Source organism: Vidua macroura, chromosome 4 (genome assembly GCF_024509145.1).
Source record: "Vidua macroura isolate BioBank_ID:100142 chromosome 4, ASM2450914v1, whole genome shotgun sequence".
NCBI lineage: Eukaryota > Metazoa > Chordata > Aves > Passeriformes > Viduidae > Vidua > Vidua macroura.
This window is the reverse complement of record NC_071574.1, coordinates 30,475,199-30,502,493: the sequence shown is the minus strand read 5'-3', so window position 1 is coordinate 30,502,493 and position 27,295 is coordinate 30,475,199. Positions and strand designations below refer to the sequence as shown.

The 27,295-nt window shown below is 39.8% G+C and overlaps 1 protein-coding gene across 2 annotated transcripts in view; it reads left to right on the top strand.

The window, feature by feature from the left end:
• Positions 1–527: 527 nt before the first annotated feature.
• The window catches only part of FBXW7 (F-box and WD repeat domain containing 7), a 176,343-nt gene continuing 149,575 nt past the window's right edge, over positions 528–27,295 (top strand). The window contains exon 1 of one of the 2 annotated variants that reach the window (XM_053976363.1): positions 528–627. The gene's annotated coding sequence lies outside the window, so the exon portion shown is untranslated. Of the gene's footprint in view, positions 628–16,801; positions 16,823–27,295 lie in introns of those variants that run through there. The other variant, XM_053976364.1, reaches the window with a different exon arrangement.

Sequence of the window (27,295 nt, the reverse complement as noted above, 5' to 3'; positions counted from 1 at the left end):
CGAGCGGATCCCGGGGCGCTGCTGCCGCCTCTCCCCCCACCGCGTCCGGCGTCCCCGGCCCGGCCCTGCCTCGCCGCCCAGCGCCCCGCGCCGCCGCTCCCCCCACATGCCGCAGAGCGGAGCGGTCGCGGCGCCGAGCCCCGCCGCCCGGCTGCCCCGCCGCGCCGCCCAGCTGGGGCCCTGACGGCCCCCCCCGCCGCTGGAGCCGGGGCCCGGCGGCGCCCGCAGTGCATGAGAGGGAGAGAGCGGCGGGGGCCGCGGCCCGAGCCACTCGCCTCCCGGCCGGCGGCGGTGCGGGGACCGGCCCGGGGGGCGCCGAGGGGCGGCGAGGCGGTGGCTCCATGTGAGAGGACGCGGCGGCGCACCTGATCCGCCGCCGGGACAGCCGCAGCCGGGGAGATTCCTCGAGGGCCACCAGTCCGCAGCCCGCCCGGGGCGGGGGGCGGCTGGATCCGCCAGCCCTTTTGAAGTCACCCGGCCCCCGGCGGCAGCCCCGGGGCGGGGGGGGCAGCGGACCCCCTCCCGCCGGGGGAGAGGGGCTCCGCCTCGCCGCCCGCATCGCCCCGCCGGCGGGAAGGCGCGCGCGCCGCGAGCGGAGGGAGAGCCCAGCGGAGCCCGTCCCGAAAAGTGAGTGCGAGCGGGAGGAGCCGCCTTGGGAAGGGGTTGGGTGCTCCGGGGCTGCCGGCGGAGCGGGCGGGGGGCCGGGGGCCGGGGCGGGGGGCGCGGCGCCGGCGGTCGCCGTTTCCCATGCGGCTCACGTTGCCGGCCGCGCACGGTCTGCTGCCCCGCGGTCCACGCGCCGCTCCCGCCCGCCGCGGAGACGGGGCGGGAGGGGGGTGCTCCGCCACGGCCCCCGGGGAGGGCCGAGGTCTCCTCCCCAAGTTCTGCCGCCCGCTTTGTGCCGGGAGCGGCGGCCCCCGCGAACAAAGGCGGCGGGCTCGGACCCCTCCGTCCCGTCCCCGCCCGGGGAGCCGAGCGGAACTGCCGCGGCGGAAAGTTGTGCAAGGTTGGGAGCGGAGCGCACGGCCGCAGTGCTGTGAGCCCCGAGGGTTTCAAACATCCCCCACCCCGCTCCCCCGTTTTCCTTCTTTTCTCTATAGGTTGAATGGCTCCTAACAGACCCCGCGGCTGCCTCCTGCCCGCTCATTTACATAACACTTGGGTGGAAAATGTAGCTCTTCTTTTCGCGGAAAAACATTATTGAAGAGTTGGTTATTTTCCATGTAAAGTATTTTGAATGTGTTTTAAAAGCCAGGAGTAGTGTTGGCTCTTCCTGTTTATCGGAGTAGTTGCTGCTTCACGAGGCACGAGAGTGCTCTTGCTCTTACTCCAGACCTCACTCCGGGACTGGGTAAAGAAGTGTCTCGTTTGGGAATGGGACTGTGTTTGCTTGGGTTCTGTTTTACTTTGCTTTTTAGAATTTCCGCCCCGTGCATAATTTCCCGTTGAGCAAAAACTGTATCAAAACTTGAAGTTTTTCAATAGAGTATCTTAACTTTCTTTTAACTGAAGAAAACAACACCTCCGTAGCCTGTCGGGGAAGAAACAATTGTGTCTGCTAGTGTTAAATTGTACTATTTGGGTGTTAAAATTTATACAGCAAGTTGTTACATATGAGGAGGATGTACTGAAAAATGAAGAGAGTAGGTTGAATGTCGTTTATTTGATGAGACAGTGCTCAGACAGAGATCCAGAAATTGTAACTCTTGTGTGGAAACTGTCGTCTGCACGAGTCCTCTCCACATCTTCCTGGAAGGAGTCTAGAAAGACTTTGAAGGGGAAGGTTGTAGGGTTTGTCGGGCTTTTCATTAAAAGAAGAGTGTACAGCTTGTGAACATCCTGTGGGCCAGTTGCTAGGCGCCTGCTCTCCTGTGCTTTCTTTACCAGATGCAATTGAAAGCAGAGGAAAACAAAACGTAGCAGAAATGTACACAGTTGCTGAAGTATATGGGTGTGAACAGAAGGCCATACTCCAGCATTCCAGCTATGGATGCTTGCTCTGTGCTTCAGTTTGTGCAACACTTGAGAGCACTTACTGCCTGTTTCCCAGCTATATCTTCTCCATTCTGCTGAGGAGATAGCCTCTGAAAACTCGGGAAAACCTAGACACCGATAGGAATTTTAAGGTAGGCAGGGCACCTGATCTTTCACAATTTCATTTTGAGACACAGTTTGCTGAAGGTAAGAAGATTAATTTTCTTTAGTTTGAAATATCTCCCTATCTTAAGCTTTCTGTCATTGCTGCTGTTTTGAAAAGGGGTGTAAAGAAGTTGAACTCTACATTTGGTTCATTCCTAGCTTTTCTCAATCTCAGAACTCAGTGGTTAGGAAAGGCAGTTGCATTCTCTTCAGGCCAGTATTAAGGAGATGGTCAGTTCTGTGCTGCATTTAATATCTACAGGAGCAAAATGACACTACATCCTTTTTTCATGTGGTGATTACACTTGTTTTGAGGCATTTCCTAGTCCCAAACTTAAATCTGCCCTTTCTCCATCATCATCTGGTTGTTAATGGCAGCCTCGTTCTGTCTCTGATGGCAATTATGCATTCTTGTTGGTGTTCCAGGTTCATAAATATCTCAAAAAGATATATCACTTCATGTTTTAAATTTTTTTTTGTCAAGGTTTGGATTTTTCCTCCTACTGCAGCTTATATCTAATCAGTGTAGGTCCTTTGTTCAAGCTGAATAATTTTCTAATAGAACAGTGTCTGTTTGGAAACATAAATGTTTATGAGTAATTATGTGATTTTCATTTGCATTAACTGTTAGAAAAACTTATACAACAAATAACTTTTTAGTTTAGGGAAAGAAATACTTTTTATCTTTAGACTTAGGCTGACAAATTAACTTTACTTCCCCTTATGTATGTATGCGGTACTTTGCAGAAGTTTTGTTCATTACTTCAATGGAATTTGTTGTCTCTGAATGAGGAAAAGAAAGGAATGATGTGTGATGATTTAGGCCAGAAAATGTTATTAAACAGAGAGGAATGCTACTTACTCTTCTGTCTCTTTAAAGTAAACAGGTTTTAAAATTTGGACGGTATTTAATGAACATGTTTAATCTTCTGAATCTTTTTGTGAAGAGCACATGCAATGGCTGTATGTACATTACACTTGAAACAAAAGTAGCATAAAGACCTTATCTGCATAGCTGCTTCAGCCTTGTCATATGTGGACTGTGTATGTCAGGTAATTCTGGAAAGACATGATAAACATTGCATCAATTGCTCATGAAAATGCTCTTCCACAACAAAGTATTGTGCTTTAGTCAATTTGTGGAAACTGATGGATGGTTCAGTACTGAAATGCTCTAAGTATTCACTGGATAGACAAAATCTATTTACTGCGATCACTGCTATGGATATTAAGATAGTCTCTTGTGACAGCAAAGGCGACAAAGATTTTAGGTGTTTGTCTGATAAGACCTAGGCCCGTGTAAGCATGGAAACTGACTTATTGTCAACAAACTTCTTCATCTTGCTTTGTGGTGGTACGGCCGCTGGTTATTACACAGGCTCTTCTGGCTAAATCAAGCAAGGACAGTTTAGCCCAGAGGATGTCTGCAAAAGACTGTAGGCAGCACAAGATGCTTACAGGTGCCCGTTCCAGAGCACCCTTCCGGCTGCTATCAGTGTGTTCTTTAGGGCTGTGTCACTTCTGTGTGTTTGGCAGCCCTTAGTGGCTTCCTCTTGGATGAACATGTTTGGTGGCTTTGAGGGAGGAATGGGCAAGTCATTATTTTGAAGTGACTGGTGAATAAACGTGTTGTCAGGTGTATTGGGTACCTTCTTATTCCTATGTTAGGAGAGAGGAAGAATACTAAATCCCTGTCCATTCCTCACCTGTCACAGTTTTGCGTTTAGTAGAAAATGAAAGGTGGTTCTCCATCTTTCACTTTGTAAAGATTATTGGTGAAATAATAAAGTAATCAATTTTTGGCTACCTTCTCTTTTCAGCCAAAATCAATAAGTAAATATAACAGCTTGATTAGGCTCTTACTTAAGCATTAAGCTACACATTTGCTTTTCTTCTTTGAGAGTTTTGCATATGCAAGGTGTTTTTTGGCTGTAATGAATTGCGAGAGGCATTGTGGCTCACTTGCGAGGGGACATTTCTTGAGCAGGAAGAGGGAATGGGAGTAATTAAACTGTTGCAATGCTGTGCATCCTGCCTGGGTCTTTGCAGCAGTGGTTCTGGTTAGCTACTCCAGTGTTTGTCCTGTGCATATACTGCAGTCATGTATTTACTAATAGATCCTTGCTAGGTTTTTTTGTCAGTAATGTGGACGTGATTTACATCTGTAATGTCAAGTACTTCAAAACTAAGGGATGTCAGAGTAAAAGGAACTACTGCATTCAGTTTTGCTCATGCTCACTATGGCAAAAAATACGTGTTCATCTCCTCAAGACTGCTCATTTTTGGTAAATAGACAGATCTGTGTAATTCAGGAACTCTGCTCTATTTTGTTTTCTCAGTGTTCTCTGAAACAATTGCAGTTATTTTTACAAGGGTGAAACAATGCAATTTTTTCTATAATGTCATGCCAAACCTACCAGCAGAAATCTTTTCATTTGCTGTGGCAATTGAAGATGTTACCATCAGCTAGAGGATACAACACCCACAGCTGGTTGGTAAGAGGAGGTGTGTAAAATATTGTCCAAAATTATCTTGCTTAGTTTAGGTAAGCTTTGCCTGAGTCTTGAGCTGAGACAGTTGGCTTTGCTTTGTGCTGGAGGATGAAGTGTTGGTGTGTGCTGTTTTGGTGGCACATTTCTGGTGTGATGGTTTCAGCAGCTGTGTGCTTACAGGTAGCTGCAACAACAAGATTTGCTCTCAGTTATTTTTTTCCCAATCCAAATCCCTTCAACATGATTGGTGGTGGTTGTTGCACTAGGAACTAGTAGATTTTGTCTAGTTTTCTGACCCAACACAAATATGGCCATAAAATAGAGAAGCATGGCATGTTTTAATTAAGATATAAAAGAAACAAAGAAAAAAACCCAACCAAACAAAAAATATGTGCTGTTTTCCCTTTTGGCTGTAATTTAGAGTTATACCAGTATGATACATTTTGCAATGCTATTTACCTTAGCTTATATTGAAAAAAAAAGAAAACCAGTTTTTCTTTAATACTCTCATAAAAGGTCGAGTGATGTTTGGATTTTTATAATCCAAATACATTGTTATGAAACTGATGAACATATTGATGTACCTTAGATGTTTTGTGGGCTGGGGTCATTGGGATGTGGAAGCAAAAGGAATGGGTTTCTTGAAATTGCTTAGTCTCCGAGCTCCAGTATCGGAGAATCCTCTTGCAGGTAGTGCCTGCTAAGCTGGCCTAGGTGAGTCTAGTTTGTCTTGTGACCTGAGACTGGATGGCTGCTTACAGCAGAGGGACAGCTCTGAGGTCATTAAGTAATGCTTCCTGTTCAAAGGCTGGCTATTCAGAGTTGTCCAAAATGTGGATGTTGTTAAATGCTTTTTTGCTTGAAAAGCTTTCAGTGGTGCAGATGTCGTGACCTGTCTGATACTTCTCTGGAGAAGCAGCACTGGGAAGTTTATGAAGTCTTCAGCATGGGCAGGCTGAGATGAAGTGTACTCGAGAGGGCAGGGCATACTGCTGAACACTTTCTAAGCACAAGCTCTGCCTCCTTACCGAGGCAGGAGGGCTGCCCTAGGGTGGAGCTGAGAGGCATACACGTGCTGTGGTGAGACCTGGCCTTGTGGAGCTGGAGCTGTGGCGAGTGGGAGGTTAGAGCAGGGTTGCAATAGAGTTGCCATAATTTCCTCTTAAACTCCTCACAAACCTTAGTCAATAAATCTCACCACTCCAGTATCCTAGGTTGTAATAATAAATTAAATCTTTTCCCTGCCAGTTCTCCCTTTTTACACATGGGTCTCTCTTTGAAAATAAAATATCTGAACTGATTCGGGATAATCATTGTACTTGTTCATATGTACTCTTCTCCTGTTCCTCAATTTCTTGGTCCAATGTCAGAGCTTGTTCTCCCTCTTCAGCACTTCATCCTTAAGAAATGTTGCTCTGGATGGCTTGGAATGTGGGAGGTGACCTTTACATGATACAGGTTTCTAGAACCTTCCTCTGTGTGTTTCCTTGGTGGGTTTATCAAAGAACTTAAGGGTGGTGGTGGAGACTTGATTGCACATGAAGTTTTGGTGGGTCCTTTTGATAGATTGAAGGATTCCTTAATTCGGTCATGCAGAGTCAGAGTTACTCAGCTGTGGCTTTGTGTTTGTGTAGGTTGTGGCAACTGCTGTGAATTTCAGGAGGACAGGAGCTGCAAACCCTGGGTGTGTGTTGTTGACAGTATCTACTTAAACTCTGCCCTCTTTGACTGTCATCATGTCCTTACTGCACACATTAGCTCTGTGTTCTCACAGATGCTGGTGGATACTTTTGGAGCACATGCTTTTCAGGATAAAGTCTACCATGTTTTCTTAAAGGTGAAACTTTATGTTTAGATCTGCTGTAGAATGCAGGACCTGCCTATGCTTATAGGGAGTTAGTTTGCTGTATTGCAAAATTGCATGTGAAAGGTTATTACTGTCTTTATATAAAATGTGATGTGTTTTATAGGACAGAATGTGTGTCCGTATATGTCTGCAGGAATGACAGTAGTCACAGGGAATTCAGAACTGAACAGGCTACTTCAGGACAAGCTACTTGTCTTACTAAATGACTAACAAGCCCAAAGCATCATAAGCCAGTGGGGAAGACAAGGTTTCAAGCTTTTCCTCAAGTTCCCTTTTTAGGAGGGTAAGCTGCTCAGTGTGTTCCCTGGCAAGTGTAAGCCTTTTCAGCATTGTAGCATACTTCATGCTTGAGAAGTTGCTCACCAGCTATTGCAGTAGCTGCAAAATCTAGCATTTCTTTGCTAGACAGTAGTGTGTACATTGCTTTTGTTGACTTCTTCATTGCCTAATAAGGCTTTAGAATATACTAGAGAGTATTTTCTTTAGTGTTCAAGGCCATAACCATTAAATAATAACCAAAACTACAGCCATGGATTCAGACCTCTCTGAGGAAATATTACTCATCTCTTGTGGCAAGTGTGACCCGACACAGCTTGGCATAGTGCTGAATCTCTGTTGAAAACAGGATGTCTTCGCCTTTGCTTCACCATTGACTATGTCTTTTGCTAAGCTGTATTACTTGTGGCCCTGAGCTTGGGCCAGTAAACCTGCAGTTTGCCAGGAGTGTCTACTTCTCTTGCTGTTTATATCTTGTCATTTTGTTTTAATTCATGCAATGATACTCAAAGCGAGAGATGATCTGGCACAACAGAAAAGGACCCTGAAACTGTGATCCTGGAGATACCCTTGTCTAAGTTATTTTAAACGTTTGTTTCTGAGTTCTGCTGTGGCAGTTTCATCTGCTGTTGCCAGAGCTGATGAGTGTGTCTGCAGATCTGTGGCATTTCTCTGAGTGGGTGGATCACTGCAATGACAGGTAACTCTTTTTTTCTTTACTACAGAGTACAGTAGTGACAGTTTTTATGGATCTTGAGGGCTAATCTTCAGCATCCTTTAAGGCATGCTAAGGCAGAGTTGCTGTGATTTTATTTTTTTTTTACTTCTTTTTTTCTTTTTTTTTTTCTCAGGGAACTTTAGACACTATTTCTTTCTCCACATACCAAAATAGCAGTCTCGATTTGATCTTTCAGCAAGAATGGGTTTGAAATAATCAATTCTTCTGGAGCACTGTGTTTGGGGATTGCTTTTCTCCTAACTTGCTATTTGCTGCAAGAGTTGATGGGGAGGGAGACAATGATCAGACCTGCTATTCTCCCCCCTCCTACCCCATATAAAACCCAAGATGGGGCAGACATGACCCTTATGACAAGCCTCTGCTGGAAGGGGGCAGTTATATCCCTCTGCTTTCATGGTGTGTTAGTTGTGTTATCTGTGGCAACAGGTGGATTCTGACTGTGCTATTGGTGGTCTGGGTAAGAGTAAGTAAAACTTGGGTAAGACTTGGACACCGCTTGACTCCCAGCTTGCTGGACTTTGTGCTGCCCTGCACTTGTTCCACCCTACCAACTATGTGATACATAGCCCTGAACAGCCACTTGATCTCCATGAAACATGTCAAGAGTACCATGCAGGCTTTGGTAGCCCTTGAGTAATATGGTAGTAATGCTAATTATGTTTTAACATTGTGTCTTCAGGGGAGTGATTATATGTGTGAAAGAGGTCCTACTAATAGTATCTTAGGTGGGCTGTAATACACAGCTGGCTGAACTTTACATTTTGCAGTATTATAATATAGAAGTGTTTCTGTTAATAATCCTGATTATCTCCTTAATGGCTGCTTCATTAGGTTGTCCAGATGTTTAACTTAAATTTGAAAGTTTTACACAGCTGAGTGCACTGCAGCTAGGGCAGTTCTTAGACATGGCTTGCTGTAGCAAAACAACTTTGACATGCACAGTTACATTTAGTTTGTTTCCAGGACATCCTGTATTTTCATCTCATCTTCAAGGTCAGACTGAATGGGCTTTGAAAAACCTGGTCTGGGGGAAGGTGTCCCTGCCCATGGCAAAAGGGTTGGAATTACATGACCTTTAAGGTCCCTTCCAACCCAAACCATTCTCTGATTCTATGATTTCAGGTTGTGTATTGTATTCCCAGCTTTATAGCTTATTGCCGTGGTAAATCTGTTGTTATTTGTGCTTTGAACACTGTTAGGCTTGACTGTTTTGAAATCAAGTAATTCCTGATGTGCTACAGAAAAGTAGTGGGCTGATAGTGCAATAATTGAGGGTCCAGCATCAGCTCTGCCATTACTGACATTTGGCCTAGTGGGAGCAGTAGATAACACTCTTGTGACTCAGGAGCACAGGCAGGAGTTTTGTTTGAAGAGTAGAGGTGGGTGGTGTCCCCTGTCATGGGGTGGGTGTGTGGCTGTCTAGTGAGGGGAGCTGCATGCTGGGGTTGCTGCCTGCCTATGTAGGAGGTATGTACAGTCATCCTGCTCAGCTTGCAGTTGTTTACACGGGCTGTGGGAACCTTTCAAAGGGGTGCTGGGAATGACTGGAAAAACAAAAGCTTGTTTAGTGGCACAAAAGAAATGTTAACGTTTTGGTCCTTCTCATTCCTATTGTTTGTTTACATTGCAGAGCGGTGGGAACAAAATTGATTGCATAGGTTAGGCCCGACCTAGCAAAGATTAAAAAGGAGAAACTCATCATTAAACATTTTACTCTTCTTTCATAAAATAATTTCAAACATCACAAAGGTTGAAATGTTATATTCACTTGTCCTTTATGGGGTTGTCATTTCGTATTGTATTTGACCTGCTTAGTTGCTACTGGAAGGAATGGCTCCCAACAGCTTCTCCTACCCATATCTCTTCCTGCACTAGCTATTGTTTTTCTATAATTTCAGTTCCCTGAATTTAAGTGAGAAAGGAACTAAAAAGCAAATTGAGTTGTCTCAGTGTGACACAGAATGTGCGTTAGAGCTGGCATGGGGGATGCACAGCTGGCAGTGAATCCTTTGGGCACTGGCTGGACATTAGATCAGCTTAACTGTGCCCTGAAACCTCATGGCTGTGGTTTGATGATCTGCTGAAACCAGTGTGGAGTATGTGCTATAACCAAAAGGGCTGATCACGTTCCCTGTCCCTTCTTTGCTTTTGTGGTTGTGCTGTCCGCTTCTGAAATCCAGCTGTTTGTGAGCCAACATAAGTGCTAGTCTTGCCTGATGTCTTAGCCTTTTCAGTAAGGAGAGAGTGATATTGACCCTTTTAACAGCAATAGAAATGTAAGTAATCTGAAAGTGTTTACAATCCTTATACTAAACTACAAAAGTATTGTCATATGTATCATGCTGTAAACTATATGCATGATATAAACCACCTTCAGCACTACTACCACTTTGGCCTTTAAAAGAGAGCATGTGCTTGATCTTCAAAGGTTTTCCCCTCGAGTTCTCTTCATATCACAATCATAAGCATGCCAATATGGACAAACTAATCCTTTTATTCAGTAGAGCTACATTTAATACAGTGATCAAAGCTGCAATGTACAAAAATATTAGTATTTAAATCTGTAAAACACAAGGGAAACAAATTGTTCTGTGAGCAGCGGAGCTAACAAAACCTATTTTCCTGTGGATTTGTATCCTCTGTCTGCTGCTGTATCCCATCACTGTAGTAACAGTGCTGATTACTGTCCTGTTATCTCCTGTGACCTCCCTTATCACAACATGTCAGATCCTGCAGTCTGACTATTACACCACTCCCCCATATAATCTACCTGCTAGCTGGGGTAGAGGCAGCATGTGCTGTGATGGTTGCAGAGCTGTGCTTGGTGGCTGCTGCCAAAGGGGGAAAAAATTTTGCATTCAAGAAGTCTACTGATTGTGAAGCTAAGAGTTTAACTTCTGTTCTATTCTTTCTGCCTATCCGTTGCCATTTCTAGAAAAGCAGTGGGACCTCATTATACGGTGTGTGTATCTTTCTCTTCAGAATCACTTTCCACAAAGATGTTTTGGGCACTGGAAAGTTTCATGTATAAAGCTTCAAGTAGTTCTGTTCTTCTTTACGTTATTTGTGATGCTTTAACTAAGTTTAGTTGAATATATGCTTTTTGTTATAAAAAGCCAGTTAAGCTCAAGGTTCTTAGTGTTTTTTTTTTCCTATACCTTTTCCTTTATATCCTTCTCGGTTATGATCAACATACCTAAACTTTCTGATGGTTTTTGGCTTCCCCTTTAAGATGCATGCTACTAAATGTCACCTTTTTTAACTTTTAGTTTAACTACATTTCAAACCATTTTTATGCCTGCCTAGGAGTGCTGTATATTTACAAAGTGCCTGTTTAAAATGCTGTATTGAGTTTGTAATGTACCAATTATAATGTTCTCCAAAATATTTAATGCACATCCTAATTTTTTTCTTTTACTGAGTAATATTCTTCTATGGACTATCAAGAGTCAATATGTTTCTTTCTGAATTTGTTGTTAAGGTCCAGGAAGTTGGTGAGTAAAATATTCACCTGGACACCCACTACCTTGTTGATTATTTTCTTTGTCTGTCATGTATTTTCCATTTTATCTTGCTTGGTTAGACTACATGAAATGCTTAAGGTTCCTTCCCTTATCTTAACCTTAATAGCTTTTCTGTGAATGAGTTTTGCTGCTTTTTGCTTTCTGGACCATTAGGGAATATGTGTTGCAGTTCTAGTGAAGAACTGTGGCCTTTTGCTGTTAACCCTTTTCTGCAAATTAACAGACCACTTACTGCTTTTTCTTTTGATGCTTTACTGCTGGCATCTAAACACAAATGTTTTCCCCTAACACCAATATTAATTTTACTTAATGGCCTTTTGGGACTTTGAGGGAGGTTTTTCAAAAGTCTTTCTTTCAGCAATTTCTCCCTAGTTCACTGTTGTTATTATAAAATTCTACTAGCCTAAAAAGCATGGTTTCCTTTCCAGAAACCATGCTGTGTAAATTCTCTGATATTAACCTGCATATGTTTTACAATCGTTTTCTCCAAACAATTGTTTCAGCTTGCTTGCTATGCATGAATGGCTTATTTGTTTTTGTAACACATTAAATCAAATTTACTGGGTCTTTCAAATGTAGATAAGTACTGTGTTTTCTAATACCAATACATTCTAATACCAAGTATTTTTAGTAGGAGGTGAATGTAATTTTTTATTATTTATAAATTTTTTTTTCTCTTGTTCCTGTAGAATCACTCAGTTCTGATTTCTGCTAATAAAATGAGAAAATGCAAAAGTACCATGTTTTCTCTGAGGTGTTGGTAGTTTAGGTTTGTTAGCTCTGTCCTACTCCCTCAAATTGTGTAGTGGAGTGGTGGCAGCTGAGAAACTTGTGTACTCAAGTAGTCCTGCAGTTTGAGTGCATTGTCTAGGAGATCTGGGATTCGGATGGCAGAAACATTGAGATGTGCAGTGGAAAGGGAACAAACAGGCTATAGATGACTTCCTAATTAGTGAACAGCCTGATGCCTGTGACATATTCTTCCATTTTTCTGCTTGTTTGTTTGTTTTCAGGAGGGAAAACAACCTGCAAATAAACCCAAAATGAGTAATTTAGCTTTTCTCTGGAGAAAAATAGTAGCTGGAACTGTTCAGTAGTAGAACCATTCTATTTCCCAGTAAGTGCTTGCACTTACTGCAAGTCTAGAAGGCAAAGCCATGAAACTGCTGTAGATGTTTTAGTGGAGAATAATCAGTAGTGTTATTCCAGTAGAAATACAATTTTGTAACTAATATTTTGAATGAAATGTCAAGCTCATTAAAACATTTGAGTGTAATATCTTCTGTCAAGATGACAGTTTTGGGAGGGGTGTCCAAAAGTTAAAATACTTCTTCTGTATTTTTATTGAAATGTTCTGTTTCAAATTGTGTTTAATAAATAGTTTTAAATGTATTCTAGAAAAATTGACCCACTGGTTCATACTGACATGTGTTCTTTCTAGCCTAGTATTCTGTATCTGATAGCCATAAAAGGGAAAATCTTGTCTAGGAACCCAGAAATTCCCTAATTCTTCACATGACCCATCTCAAAACAAATGTGTAAGTGGATTCAGGTGGAACATTGAGAACAAGATCATTTTACATGCTTTTCATTTCATGCTTGTTCTCCAGCTACTTTCAGTTATGGAATCTCTGAGCCAGAAGTTGTTTCTGTTTATTCAGAAATTCTTGAATGATTTCTCTTCTGAAAACTTGTACAATTTCTTCTTGAACCCTTGTAAATTTTTCAGCTCCATTGCATCCTTTCACAACAAATCCCACAGATCTGCTGGCCATTGCCTGAAGAGTTCTCCTCGCTTCCTTAGGTGCTGCCTTGTGTTTGGGTTGCAGGGAGCAATGAACAACTACTGTTCTCTGCCTTTCATGTCACTTGCCTCCGGCATAGTTTCTTGACATGGGGATCTCTGTGCCTAAAGAGACTATTTTTTTGGGTCCCAGTTCTTCTATATTTAAGCACTTTTTGCTGTAAGAGTTCACCTCTGTAAGACGTCAGAATCCTTGTAGAATTTTTGTACATGATTTTTCTTGTAGAAATGTGGAGGTGCTGTTTGGGTATCAGTGCTTACTGGTGTTTCATCATTAGAGTCAACCATACAAATGGCAACTGCATCTGATGTTTAGGCTGTACTGGGGGCATGTTTGCTAAAGAATTGCTTGACCCTGTGAAAATGATTGATATGCAAGTAAGGATGAGGAATTCTCATTGGTGTCTCCAGGAAATGGCAATTCCTGTATAGTTGTTCCTGTGGTCATCTTTTAATGTGGTTAGAACATCAGCTTAGCAAGTTTCTTGCTAAGAAGAAGCAAGTTTCTTGCTAACTTCAGCTCTGAAGTTTCTCTCTATTGATGTTATGAATCATGAAAAAAAATAAAAAAACACTAGGATCTATCTGAAATGATAAATAGTAAGTTTCCCATCTTAGCATTACAACTGTTGCAACCAGGCAGAGCAAACAAAAATTCAGCTCTTGTAATTGAAGTTTTCTTCTTGGTCTGTGGTGTTAAGAGTGCATTGTGAGCTTCAATTTTATTACCTTCCCATGTGAGTACTTTTGTGGAGAAAAGTAAATTTAATCCTTATAGGCTTTCTGTATACCTCTAAAACATTTATTTAACTGGGTGATTTGTAGATCTATATGAATAGATTGTGTTTAGGAATAGGAATCTAAAAGAATAAATTATAGAGTCTATTTCTTAAACACTCCTATAAATGTATACATATAAAGAATGTATTATTTATAGAAATATATAGAAGGGTTCTGCAAGCTACATCTTGAGGTGTTAAGGTGTTAAAGTCATGTAACTTAGAGTGTTTGTTTAAAAAACTAGTTATTATTTAAGTTATCTAAGTAATTTATATAATCACCATAGGCTTTTAAATTTTTTTGATATATTTTTTTTTAATTTTAATGTTAAATTGATTACTATTATGGAGGAAAAATCTAAAGATACTTGTGAAGCATTTTAACTCAGTGGTTAATTTTCTGTTGCCACTAGTGATAGACTATCATATTAGCTCTTCTGGCATACAGGTGAAGATAAGATAAATGAAATCTAGGTCTGACCCTGCAGTCACTGGAGTATACACTTAGATTTGGCCAAAAGAATACCTGTAGAAAGCTATGCACTTGCATAATATTTGCTGCATCAGTAGCTACAAATGTAGATTTGTCAAACTTAGTCGAGTACTTTTATTGCCTCAGAAAAGAACTAATTGTCAGTTTTCCATTGATAAAAAAATCATAAGTCTAAGCTTCTGTTTATTTACTTCTAAGAGCAAGAAGTTAATCTCTGAAGAGTGGGACTTTTCAAGTATGCTTAAGTCATTTAGGAACATAAATTCCACTGCCTTTGTACTATGAGAGGAGTAGAACTGAACTGAAGAAGAGGATTAATTTTGGAAGTTAAGCAAACTGAAAAGTGCAGTTGATCACAAATATCAGGCAGTGTATTGTGTTCTTGATTGATTCTTGTATGAATCTTCTCAGCATAAATTAATATTAGACTGTAGAATTCTTAGAAGACTTGATCAGGTATAGGCAGGGAGAGTTAGCAAAGTGTGACTTCAGGACTTAAATAGGAAAATATTATGTCTAAATTACTTCTAATTGCTGTTTGAAAGTCATATGTATCCTCTCTCATAGAGAATGTGAGAAAAGCATTGTGTAACTATTTAGAATCAGTGTGTTTGCAATAGTAATTGTCCTGCTGTTTTCTTTGCTAGCACGTCAGTGGTGCAATAGTAGGCAAACGGCTCCAAAGTCCAAAAAAGCTTTAAGTGAAAACCTTAGAAGATGGTAGAAAATTTATGATTAAATAAAATGTTCTGTTCCTTTTTGCTATGAATTTTAATGGTCATTTGTTTGCCTCTTGACTACTCATTGATTAACTATTTGTTTGGCAGGAACTAGGAAGTCTACAAAACTTGTTGCATGACTTGTTTCAGCTATCAGTTGTTTTTCTGTGCCTTATCAGGCTGCTTGACAACTGTTTAATTGAAAAGTTTCACAAGCTATTGAAGTGTTATTGTTAGAATAAGCACTTAATTCCAGAAGGAGGATATAATCTCATGGTTTGATAGTGAGAGTCACAGTGTAGAGGGAGGGATGCTATCTTTGTCCTAGATAGCAGACTTGTTTATTTTATAAATAAAGATTACTTTTTTCTGAATAGCAAAGGATAGAACTTTGGCTGATTGTACATATCTCTGAGTAGGGACAAATATTTTACTGTCATTCTGTTACAAGAACTTTCACTGAGAATTCAAATGCTATATCCAGGGTAACAAATGGGAATCTTGTTCTGGAGAAGTTGCAGTAATAAGGATGAAACTTGCTTTTTTTTTTTTTTTTGCTTGGGTTGTTGTACATATAAAAAATCCAGTAGTTGCAGTGTGCTTGACAAAAAGATGCAGATGAGAAATGGCAGCAAAAGAATGACTTAAGATTGCTTCTAGAAAAGGCGTGTTTCACTGTTAAATATGAGAAAGAGAACATATACTTTTCCCCCTTACATACTGTTTTGCTTTATTTTCTGTGTTAACAGGTTATGCAGCTTTGATACTTGTATATTGCTGCTAGTGAAATTGTCTTTCATAGGTTCTAAACATAAAAGTTTAGAGGAAATACTTGCCTGGCCTTTTTTGTCTAGCTGATGGTAATTAGATGGAAAATGACTTTTTTTTTTTCCTTCCCTTTTGGTGGCCCAGTCTCTAATCACATAATAATGGAGCTACCTGTTACCAAAGCAAGTCTAGAAATTGTGAGTAAGTGAGGAGACTTCATTTTAATGCTTTCAAGGATTGTTGGTATAGTGCAGCTAAAGTGAAGGCAAAAATACTGCTGTTGTTTGGAGGAAGTTTGTGGCCATTGTCCTGTTAGTGCTGGTTATTGAGAATAATTACAATATCTCTCCAGACAGCAACACTAAGTGCTGGGGACTCGGGTTCAGACTTTGTTTCAGTTTAATTGAAAGCAATGGACACAAGTGCTAACAGCATTTTTGAACTTTGCTCACTACAGCTCTTCTCATTTTTGTTTGTCAAATCCAAATGAATCTTTGGGTCTGAACTGAGTGTGCCCATTGAATGATTTTGTTCTTGTTGTGCATAATTGTGGTGGTCACTAGTGCAGGTTGTCAGTGTTGCATAGGAAGCTTTACATAAAGCATTAATATGATGGATTTGAGCTCTTGTCAGGGGGAATCTCTTCACCAAAAACCCTAAACGTTTCTGATGATGAATAGGCAGGAGAGTTTGTGTCGCATTTGCTGTGTTTTGAAAAGTCAACACAAAAATATTTTACTATCAGTTTAAGGAAGAGGAGAAATTAACAGATTTTAAAACTTCTAAGTTGGTGATTTTTAAGAAAGCATAGTTAAATGCATTCTATGAGGTTTCTGATGTTTCATAGACTAACAAAAGGTTGCTTTATTAGTAGCTTTAATGAACAAATCGCTTTATTGGCTTAGACATACTGGTTGCTTTGTCGGTCTAAACAGCTATGGGTTCTTGTTTCAATTCACCATTGTGCTGGAGTAGAGAAGTGATAGCCATTGACCTTCTGTTAAAGCACAATAAAAAGTTTTTTGTGAAGAAGGAAAGTGTGCAGGGAAAAGAGCAATGCAGTGCTGTGTCTTGAGTTCAGCAACGTAAAAATCAAGATACCACATACCTCTGTTGCTTTTCTTACTAGGTGACTCAGTGTAGTGAACCACCTGAAACAAGAAAAGGCAGGACTGACTTTCTGAAGGCTGTTTTTCATGGAACCTGTGTGTAAAGAAAGAAGGTATTTATGTCCTAACTGTAATGAAACATATTAAGAAGGTACTCGTTCACTTCTGAATGAAAAGTGTATTAGTCTTCAAAAATGTCTGTTTTTACTATTGATTATCTGATTTGTTTATTGTTTTATTAAGTGATTAACACACATGACTTAACCATAGCCTGTGGCTGAATTAAGTGACCTTATTTTATTTCTTGAATTACTTCTAAGAATTTATTTAAATGAGCAAATAGCTCTTTTTTTTTTTTTTTTTTTTCTTCTGGCTGTATGCTTAAGACGCAGCATACTTTGTTAGATGCTGTAGACTTTTGTTAATAAACAGCTCTTAAAGTTGATGTAATGAAAGTCTGTGTAATGAAAGGTTGCTTTCAGGTGGGATGACATTGCAGTAATTTTTGTAGTTATCAGCGTGCTTTAAAAACTTACCATATTGCTTGTTAAAGATGAGCATCCTCCTGTAATTAGAATAATAGTGTTGCAGTAGAAGTGGGGGATTCAGATTTGCCAAATGTATTTACATTATATAACACATGAAGTTATAATCGTGATTAAAAGGATTAGGGACTTTCTCTCTGATGAAAGCACTGTATGAAACCAATTTATCATTATCTGTAAATACTTTTTTATTAGGGATGGGGCAGTACAGTGCAGCATGGATGTTCTGTAGCTGGCTGGTTTCTACTTTGCAGATGTGCACTTGTCGTTTGGTGGGAGCAGCTGCTGGAATATACTTTGCACTTTAGTTACAATCTTGAGTTTTGTTGTAGGTATTGTGTTTATGCTTGGTGGTTATAGTTGTTGAGTCTAGTTTATAGTGGTAACTCTACTTATAATACAGATAAAGTATTTGAATTACTTTTTTTCTCATGGAGCAGTTTTGTACCCTAATATGCTACTAATTCCTCAGGAAAAACAAGTTTTCCCTGGAACAGTTTGGGGACAACTATGACAAGCAGTGAAACTGGCCATGCATAAATTTATCTAGATTTCATTTTTGAGACGGTTGTTGCTATAAACTTGTTTCTGAGATTAGGACTGAGATTGGGTGAGGTTGCATAAGATGTTGAGGAGAAGCAGCAACACTGACTATGTGTTCAGACTGCCTAGCTGATCCTGGTCAGAGAGGACCTGGGTTGCCATCCTGTTCTGGTTAACAGCTATAGCTCAACAGTGCTATTTACAGGAAGTACCTTTGGACTGTCTTTAGTTTTTTTCTGAATCCTATAGCATCAAAATGTCATTAATGTAAAATTTGCATGGAGGAAACTTAGAGCAGGGAAAAAAGCACATTTTTTCATTTCCCCTTCCTATGAGGAGCTGGGTAGGATATGTAATTGGCACTGTAAGCAGTTTCCTCTTGCCTGTCTCTTCTGGTTACTGCTTTCCCTGCTTTTCCTCCTTCTCTCTGGTCTTTCAGCATGTGCCCAAGGTTTGTTTTGCTCTCTAGCAGTCTTGGTGCTATCTCCCTATCTCCTTTTGGCTGCAGTATTTTTCCTCTACACCTTTTCTTGTTCAGTTTTGTCCTCCCACCCTTGTTTTACATTTTAATGTTGTCAAAGTAGTTTTGTACCTCTTCAAAATATGTCGTTTTCCTTTGTGAAAATAAAAATTAGTTGAATCAGCCTGATTTTTAAAGGAGCTGCCCCTTCCAGAGGTCGTGTTAGCACCCCCTTCTGACAGCTACTCAAATATGTTCCTGAGCAATTCTGTACTTGTCGATGGGTCTGTATGTCAGTTTCCCAATGTGCAAATTTTACAGGTGACTTATGTTCTCAGTATTGTTTAGAATCAGTTAAGGTATCCAAGCATTTTGGCAGTACAGCAGTTACTATAAAAGTACTGTAAGAATAGTCAGTGTGCCAGTAGTTGACTAAACACAATTCATATTTCTAAATTCTGTATGTCCAAAGTATCCTTATGAGTGATGGAATTGAAGAGGTTGTGGAGCTTAAAATAATATGTTTTTAACCCTTTGTACCACTCTGTGGAAACTTGTGTTTTAACAGCCCACTGTTGGGGAACTGGTTTTGAAGCTGTGTTGATGTTATGACTGCGCACCCATCTGTAACTGGAATATGTGATAGCAATTGATGCCAGCTGTATGTGTAAAAGAAAACTGGCAATTCTGGTGTAGTTTTGCTTGGGAAGATAGCTTAAGTAAAGGTAAAGCAATAAAGCAAATTGAAGAGTTTTAGCTGTCTAGGACAGTGCTGCAGTTAGCTTTTTCATTATACATTTCTTCATCAATATCAGCTTCCTAAACATCCATCTCAATATGGACTGGCAGCCCACAAACTGCATATATTGAAGAAAGAAGATACGACAAACATCTGTTTGTTTTAAAACCAGCAGCCATCTGTGACATACAATTAAATGTGTACTGTCTAGCCCTTAGATACCACTGCATCTGCAGGAAGGAGAGTGCATTTGATATTATCTTTCAAAGCATATACCTCAGAACTCTATTCCTCAAGGGAAATAGTAAAATTTTTTACTATCCAGCATGAATTGGCTATAATACATCAAGAAAAATCCCTATAGTGGCTTAGCATTGTGGCTTGGAATCTGAAAATAATTGAACATTACCAGCTATAGTGGGAAATGGTACGTGGAAGAAATTTCAACACTTTTCCCTAATAATCCCCTACCATGATCAGAACCAAACTTTTTAAGATGAATTTGCATCAAATAGTACCAGGCCTTGCAAAGCAACAAATGCAAACCTTGCCAATGAATCTTCATCTTCCTATGGTAAATATTTGCTCTCTCCCTGACTAAAATCATCAAAATCTGTGGGTCTTATATATTCACACAGCAGAATGAAATATATTCAGTATAGGCCACCAAATGTTGTTATGGGAGTATAAGGAGAGAAAGCAAATAACTGTGAAGCACTTAAGTGAACACACATCTAGAAATGAGAAAAGACATAATCACTCTAGTCTTTCAGGCAAGTAAGACTGTCCTGCCCTCAAGAAATGGGTTTTGTGAAATTGCATTAATTTTCCTCCTCCTTTAAATCTTCAGTATATCACATGTAAATAGTAATTGTCTATTCTGCCCTTCTTAAATGACAAATGCTTTTTAATTTTGGTCATTTTCCTAGAAAAATCTCCATTTCACAGGTTTTCAGCCTCCTCATATTAATTAACATAGCCCAGATGAAATCAGAACTCATATTCTCAACTTGAAGTTGTTCTAAAGGCTATTTATTCTCTGTCCTTTCCAAATCTGGAAGTTTTCTATGCCTAGTCTGTTCAGCTATATCAGTTTGAGTAATAGAACAAGCTTTATAGGTGAGAGCTTTTAACACTTTACTGGACCAAAACTGTTGTCTTAGCAAACTCAATTTCACTTAATCTGAGCAAAACATTAACCTGGCTGTACAATGTTCAGTTTCCCCAGTTTAGGTTCTAGTTCAGCCTTGAATGAGACTCTGGCTCATTTGGTTTTCATAGGGCTTCTGCCTTACTAATCAGAAGTTATTTTTAACTCGCGTTGCTGCCTTTTTCATCAGTCTTTTGGAGGTAGAAATGCAGACAGAGCAGTGGTGTGATAGTTGGAAGGACTGAGGTTTCTATTCCTAGCTTCTGCCACTGACTTTGTCTGAAGTTCTCATATTCAGGAGCATACTATTCCGTTTTATGCATCATACTCTATAAAATGAGAGTGCGCATCTGTCAAATGTTTTGAGGTCTTTGAGTAAAAGCTGTTCTGAGTGTTTGTTTCAGGGGATCACGGTTTGTGGTGCCAGTATAATAGTACAGTTTTATTTCTTTGTGAAAAAGAAGCAGCATCAGTAGTTCACCATTCTGCATTGAAAGGACAGCCGGTAATTTACGTAATAATCTTAAATTAATATGTTCTTCAACATATATATAAGTAATAATTGTTTAATGAGAGCAGTGACTTAAAATGAATTGCTAGTAGATTTACTGGTCATTAGATGCCTTAAGGAAATAAGTAGTTATATTAATAAAGTGTTTGTGGGACTGTTTTAGCAGGTGCTAAATTTCTGTACTATTGATCTTGTTCAAAATATACATAATAAAACATAAATATTGTTCTCATGTAGTGAATGCAATATCCAAGACAGACTCACAAGTTCCAAGTGAGATGTTACTCTGCTTAATGGTACACATCTTATGTTTTCTCACTCTCATGGAAACAGCTTACTGCTATAGTTGCTGCATTAATCCATAATCCAATAAAGGGGATTTATTTGAGGGATTGAAGGCAGAGAGAAGAAAAAAAAATGTCTCTATAGTGCCCTATGGGAATCAGTTAAGCTAAAAATAAGGTGGGGCTCTTGATTGGCTCTGTGTTTGCCTTTCTCAGTGTTTGAGACATACACAATAAAGTTTCATGGTAATCTGTAAAAACCTTACCAAAATGCTTGATTTTTCTGAAAGGAGATTTAGGACTTTCCTCTCTTCTTTTGAATATGGGATGTGCCTTACCTTATCATCTGTAAGATGGCCCATTCATGCGTTATTTTAAAATGTTGCTCAATTCCTGTGTCTGAAATGAATTTTACAGAACATCCAGGAAGACATTCTAATTTTTTAATGCTTGAAAATTTCTCGTGCTAGAATTCATTTAATGAACTAGTGCTTTACTCCAGTTTCCAGTGTACAGTTTAGATAAGAATAATGATTTTGAGCTCTTGCAAGGTATAAAAATCTGGGAATCATTTGGTGCTCACATACACATATCTGCCTGTGGGTCAAAATAACTGGAAGAAAGTTTTGAAGTTCTGAGCAGGATTAAGAGTGTGTGTATGAATTAGACGACTAAAGTTTGGTTTTGGCACCTGCCATCATGTGATGCAACCAAAGCCTTGAGCTGTCTACAAAATACTCGAGCCTGTGGGCTGCAAATAGAAGCCTGCAGACATCACCAGAGTGCAACCCACAAAGCCTTGGCTGCCTGGGACTGGAAATGTGCAAAAACAGTTAGGAGTGTCCAGGAGATCTTGAAGCAAGTTGAGGAGATGTGAAAAAATGGCTCTAGCAAGTTTTACTCAGTTGAGTCCATGTTGTAGGTAGTAGTGAGGGGCAGGGGGAGCTTGGCACATCCCCTGGGTCACACACAGCAGCCAGTGTGCTCATCGGTGCCCTGGTCTCCAGCTCCTCATTCCTCTTAGCTACCAGTGGACTAGTTCTAAAAATAGTACATGTTGCAGATGCTCCTGTTACCACTGCATGAAGGAACAGGATCTTCTGCTTTGTGTGGGTAGAATTACAGTCCCTGAACATGAGCAAAAGCAGAGCTGCAGGAACCTGGTCTTCGTGGACACTGGTGTCTGGAGCACCTAAACCTGCTTCTGGTGCTCGTCAGCTGCTTTATGTATCGTTTCCTCAGAGTTAGCAGCTCTTTGAAAACTGTCATGCTAATTTAAACAGCAGGCAGCAGGAGGGCCTAGCACTCAGTATGCCATTTGATATAGGATTGGCTTTTTTCCTTTATTTCAAGTTTGGGAATTGATATAAAGTACATCCAGATTTTAGGAAGGAAATATTAATCAGATTGTAAGAATAGAATTCTTCTAGCAAAGACAGTCTTTTTTTTTTTTTTAAACAAAATTGGTCAGTTTAAAGTCAGTTTCAATTTTTACCCTTTTTGTACTTTCCAGTTGAAGTGGTGCTTACTGGGGGAAACTAATGTATCCCATTTAAGTTTTAATTCTTTTCTGTTTGTTCATTCTGACTGCTGCTATTTTATAAAGTTAGGCAGAATGTTTTGTTAACAAACAAATGAAAAGTATAAAGCAAGCAGCCCTTCCTTTTCTAATAAATGCTTCCATTATTCTTTCTTAGTAGTTAGAATGTTATGTCATGGGCCAAACTTGAGTTGATAACTAAGCTAGAAATGATAATAAAGTCTTGGTTGGGGGAAATGGATAAACTTACTGATAAAATTCTTATTTTGAAAGTTGCCTTGTGTCTTCTTCAGAGCTGCTTTTTTTTTAGTTTAGACTTACTGGCTTTGCTAACACTTAGAGTAATGCTTTCTTTTTTTTGTTTTTTCTTCATTTTTTTTAGTTATTTTTGGTGAAATTGGAGTTTAGTATTAGACTGATAATATTTTATCTTGAACTATTGTTAGTTGTTGGCGTGGACTATGAAGAATGGAGTTTTAACCAGTTAGGATGATACATGTAAATTTTCCTGTTTAAATACTAATATAATGAAAATATTTAGATGGCCAGAGAACTGAAAGATCTTGTAGGATGGTTTAACAATACTGCATATGAATCCGGATGCAGACGCAGATTTATCTGTTAATCTGAATATCTCCATTTACTAGAGTATGATAAAAAATGCTGGGTGTCTGTATGCAAGTTACTGAGAACCTGAGATGTGTTTTCAATGAGAGTAGTTTCAAGATTGTCTCAATAACTGCCTGTCTGTCCTGTATCTTGTGGCAATTCATTCTTAAAATAATGAAGGCCTGGATCAGCTGAGTTTACGTATATGAGCAATTATATATATATTTTTTTTTTTTTTCTGTTTTGGTTTGGGTTTTTGTTGTTGTTGGGGGTTTTGGTTGGTTTGTTTTGGTTGGTTTTTGTTTTGGTTTTGTTTGTTTGGTTTTTTGTTTTTGTTATTTTTTTTCATGTGTTTATATGAATGAACCAACTGCTTCCAAGGAGTCCACTGGATTCTGGGTATGTAATAGAATGACAGGTAGGCTGCTGTAGACCAAAGTGCTTATTCTATTTATGTCTCTCATTATTTTTTCATCTCATACTTCTGTATGAATATAGAAAAAATGTTAGATGCTTTTGGTAGAAACTCTTATCCAATACCATGCTGAGGAATTTCTTGATTTATCTACTTCAGTGATGTTATAGTTGCTAGAAAGTGAAAGTCATTCTGGCAAAATTTATTCTGGCTGTTGGTACAAGGCAAATAAACAGAATCTCTAATTTTCCATACCTGGTCCTAAAATTAGATTGTTCAAAGAGTCTGAAAGACCTTAGGGACTTTTAGGAGTTGCTTTGACACACACCGCTCTTTAATCTTATGAAAACTAAACCAAGCAGAAAATAAAATTGCAAACCCTCCTTAGTATCAGGGACTGATTGCTATGTTTTTCAGCTCTTTCAGTAGAACACTTGGCACCTTACCTCTTTTGGCATTCCCGCTGCTGTAAATTTAGCAGCATTTCTGCATATATCTACATCTGTGTTGCTCTGTGAGTTTTCTTTGTAAATCCTGGTCTGAAAAGAGACATGGAGAGTATTGCCTTAGAGCAATAACCGAGGATAAGTTTATCTAACTTTATGTTGATTTAATAGCTTGTAAGCCATTAAAAGACTGATGTACAAGGTCAGTAATAAACATTTCGCTATGCAGTAGTTTCTCTTTAGTCTGAGAGAAGATAATGTTGATTATCTGTACCAGGAGAGGTGAGCTTGTGCCTCTGAAACCATGATTGAAAAAATGCCTTGCTGTTTGTGTTTGCTCTCTCTTCCAATTGCAAAACAGAATTATTGTGTGAGTAGCTTGATTCATTGTGTTGGAACCATTTGGGATTATCATTAATTACTCATGGGAACTATTGCATCCTGAGAAGTTGGGTATTCCAATATTTATAAAAAACTAAAGGAAAAATTAAAATCCTTTACTAACAGGATATCCTTGGGGGTAGTTTCAGACAGATTCTGGGAGAATGAGCCCTTGATTGGGACCAAAAGATCAATATTAAATACTCCATTAATGGCCTAGTAATGTTTTGTATTTCTTGGTGTAAGGTTGTATAAAATTTCTTCTTCTTTGTCCCTCAGATTAAAGAGGCACCTCAGGGGTGCTGTTGAATCTTTCTTAAAGAAAACTGGGAGAACATGTGAATTAATGGATAGGCTGGTTTTTTGCTTAATGTTTCCACCAAAGCCATCCTAATTGCATCCACATTGTAAGCCTACACAGGCATTCATAGATCTGTTAAATCATCTCCATCTTTCAAACAGGACAGGCTTAATTCATTGCACTACCACTTATGATTGTCTATGTAGACAGATGAAAATGCACAAATAACTTTTCATCTTTCACAGTGACCATAGATTAAATTTTTGTACCTTTGTAAACTTGAATTTTTTCTCCCTGTAGCTTTGTATGTGTGCTGTGGCACCCATTTGGTTTCTTCATGTTACTGCTAAATTGCTGAAATTATTTCCTCCTTGTCCAGCACTTGCTGACTTTTGTTCAGTTTTGTTTGGTAGAACCGAATGTATATAACCATGAAGAATAAATTCAGATTGCACTGAAAGTGTCCTCTAAGTTTTGATTTGAAAGTTTAAAGGCTGCACAGATTGAACTGATGACCTAATTGGGATTTAGAATTCATATTGCTGTTTATAAAATCAGAAAAGAACGTATCAACATTCCTACTCTGTTCTCTGTTACCAGCTCTGATAGTTAGCATCTGCTTTGATCCAAAATTTCACTCATCACACAGGAGCTATACATCAGTCTCATTTCCTCCTTCACTATGAAAAGGAAGAGGCAGTACCAATAACTCAAAGATTTAGCTCTGAATCCAAGGTCATCTTGACAGAAAACCTAAAGCATTTTGTTCACTTCCTCTTTGGATGTCTAACTTTACTGTTGAGAACATAATTTTGGCATACCATGAAGATTTTGCGTTATGTATGAATTGGGAGACAGATGATCTCAGAAATATGCAGCTGAGATTCTATGCCTGTGGCAGTGTGGTAAGGATATTCTTTTGTTTTGTCCACAAAGTGTTGCACTCAAAAATGCAGGTGTTGATCAGAGTTCTTAGGAAGATTTTTAGCTTCCTTGACTCCAGATAGGCAAACTTTTTATTGCCAAATTTCCTATGTCAACTGTGATGTTATTAATAGAGGAGTACAGTAGAGGGGCTCCACTTCATCCATGTTCTGGTTTATCATCCATCTACCTTAAGCTTTGCAGTAGTTACCTGTAGTATGTATTACTTTTGAATATGGAAAATAAAGCACACTTTAAATATTGCATAATGATGTTCTCTTCTGTCATATGCCCATAGTGAAGTAAGTTGACAAGATGCAATGTGCTGAACTGAAAAGGAAAAAAGCCACCTTTATCTTCTGAAGATATTTAGGAAATCAGTCTTCTGACGGGACTCTCTCTGTTTTGCCTCTTCAGCTTGGAGTAGCATTATTTATGTTTACAGAGAGTTGTGATTAGAATACAGTTAAAATGAGTTTATTTTCTGTTTCTGGAAGCCACAATGGCTATGAAATCTGCAGCATTTCCTCCTTTATCTCCACTAGAGAGCACTACCAGCTGTGCTGCTGAGGCCTCTCCCGTATTTAGTGAAATGCTGTTGGGATGTGACAGTCTGTCCTGGATAAAATGTCACTTGAAAATGTATTAACTTCCTGTTATCTTATCACGTGTGCTCATGGGGCAGAAGGGACTTTGGACTTCTTCAAGACAAAAATCTAGGCCAGCATCTCTCAGACCCATAGAATCATTAAGGCTGGAAAAGATCTCCAAGATCAGATCCAACCATTAATCCAACACTGCCTTATTCACCACTAAACCATGTCCCCAAATGTCACATCCATGCACCTTTTGAACATTTCCACAGATGGCGATTCCACCAATTCCCTGGGTAGCTTATTCCAATGCCTGACCACCCTTTCAGGGAAGACATTGATCCTAATATCCAATCTAAACCTCCCCTGTTGCAACTTGAGGCCAGTTTCTCTTCATCTATTGCTTGTTACTTGGCAGAAGAGACTGATCCCCCACTTTACAGGTACCTGAAAGGAGGTTGTAGCAGAAAACAATGAGTTCCCTACTGAGCCTCCTTTTCTCCTGGTTAAACAAGCTCAGCTCCCTCAGCCACTTCTCAAAGGACTTGTGTTCCGGGCTCTTCCCTGGCTCCGTTGCCATTCTCTGGACCTGCTCCAGCCCCTCAATGTCCTTCTTGTAGTGAGGGGCCCAAAACTGAACACAGGACTCAAGGTGTGCTGAATAGAGGGGGACAATCACTGCCCTGGTCCTGCTGGCCACACTATTGCTGATCCAGGCCAGGATGCCATTGGCCTTCTTGGCCACCTGAGCACACACTGGCTCATGTTCAGCTGCTGTTGACCAGCACCTCGAGTTCCTTTTCTGCGAGACAGCTCTTCAGCCACTCTCTTACCTGAGCCTGTAGTGCTGCTTGAGACTGTTGTGACCCAAAGGAATGTTTTGATCTCTTTTTAAGCTGCCAGTGAAGGAAAGTCCATGTTTTTCATAACCAGTTTCTTCTGTCACTTTGTGATCTATAGACTTGCCCTACCTTTTTGCCCCCTTTTTCTCAGTGTCACTTTTCTTTAAACTCTGTTCCATTTTTAGCTCTCTATTTGCTGTAGACAGGACAAATAGTAATTAGTTTTTTTCCTCCATACACACATGCTTTTTGCTTTTAAAAGAGTGGTGTTTTCCTTTCCTCACTCTTGTCATTGAAGCCAGA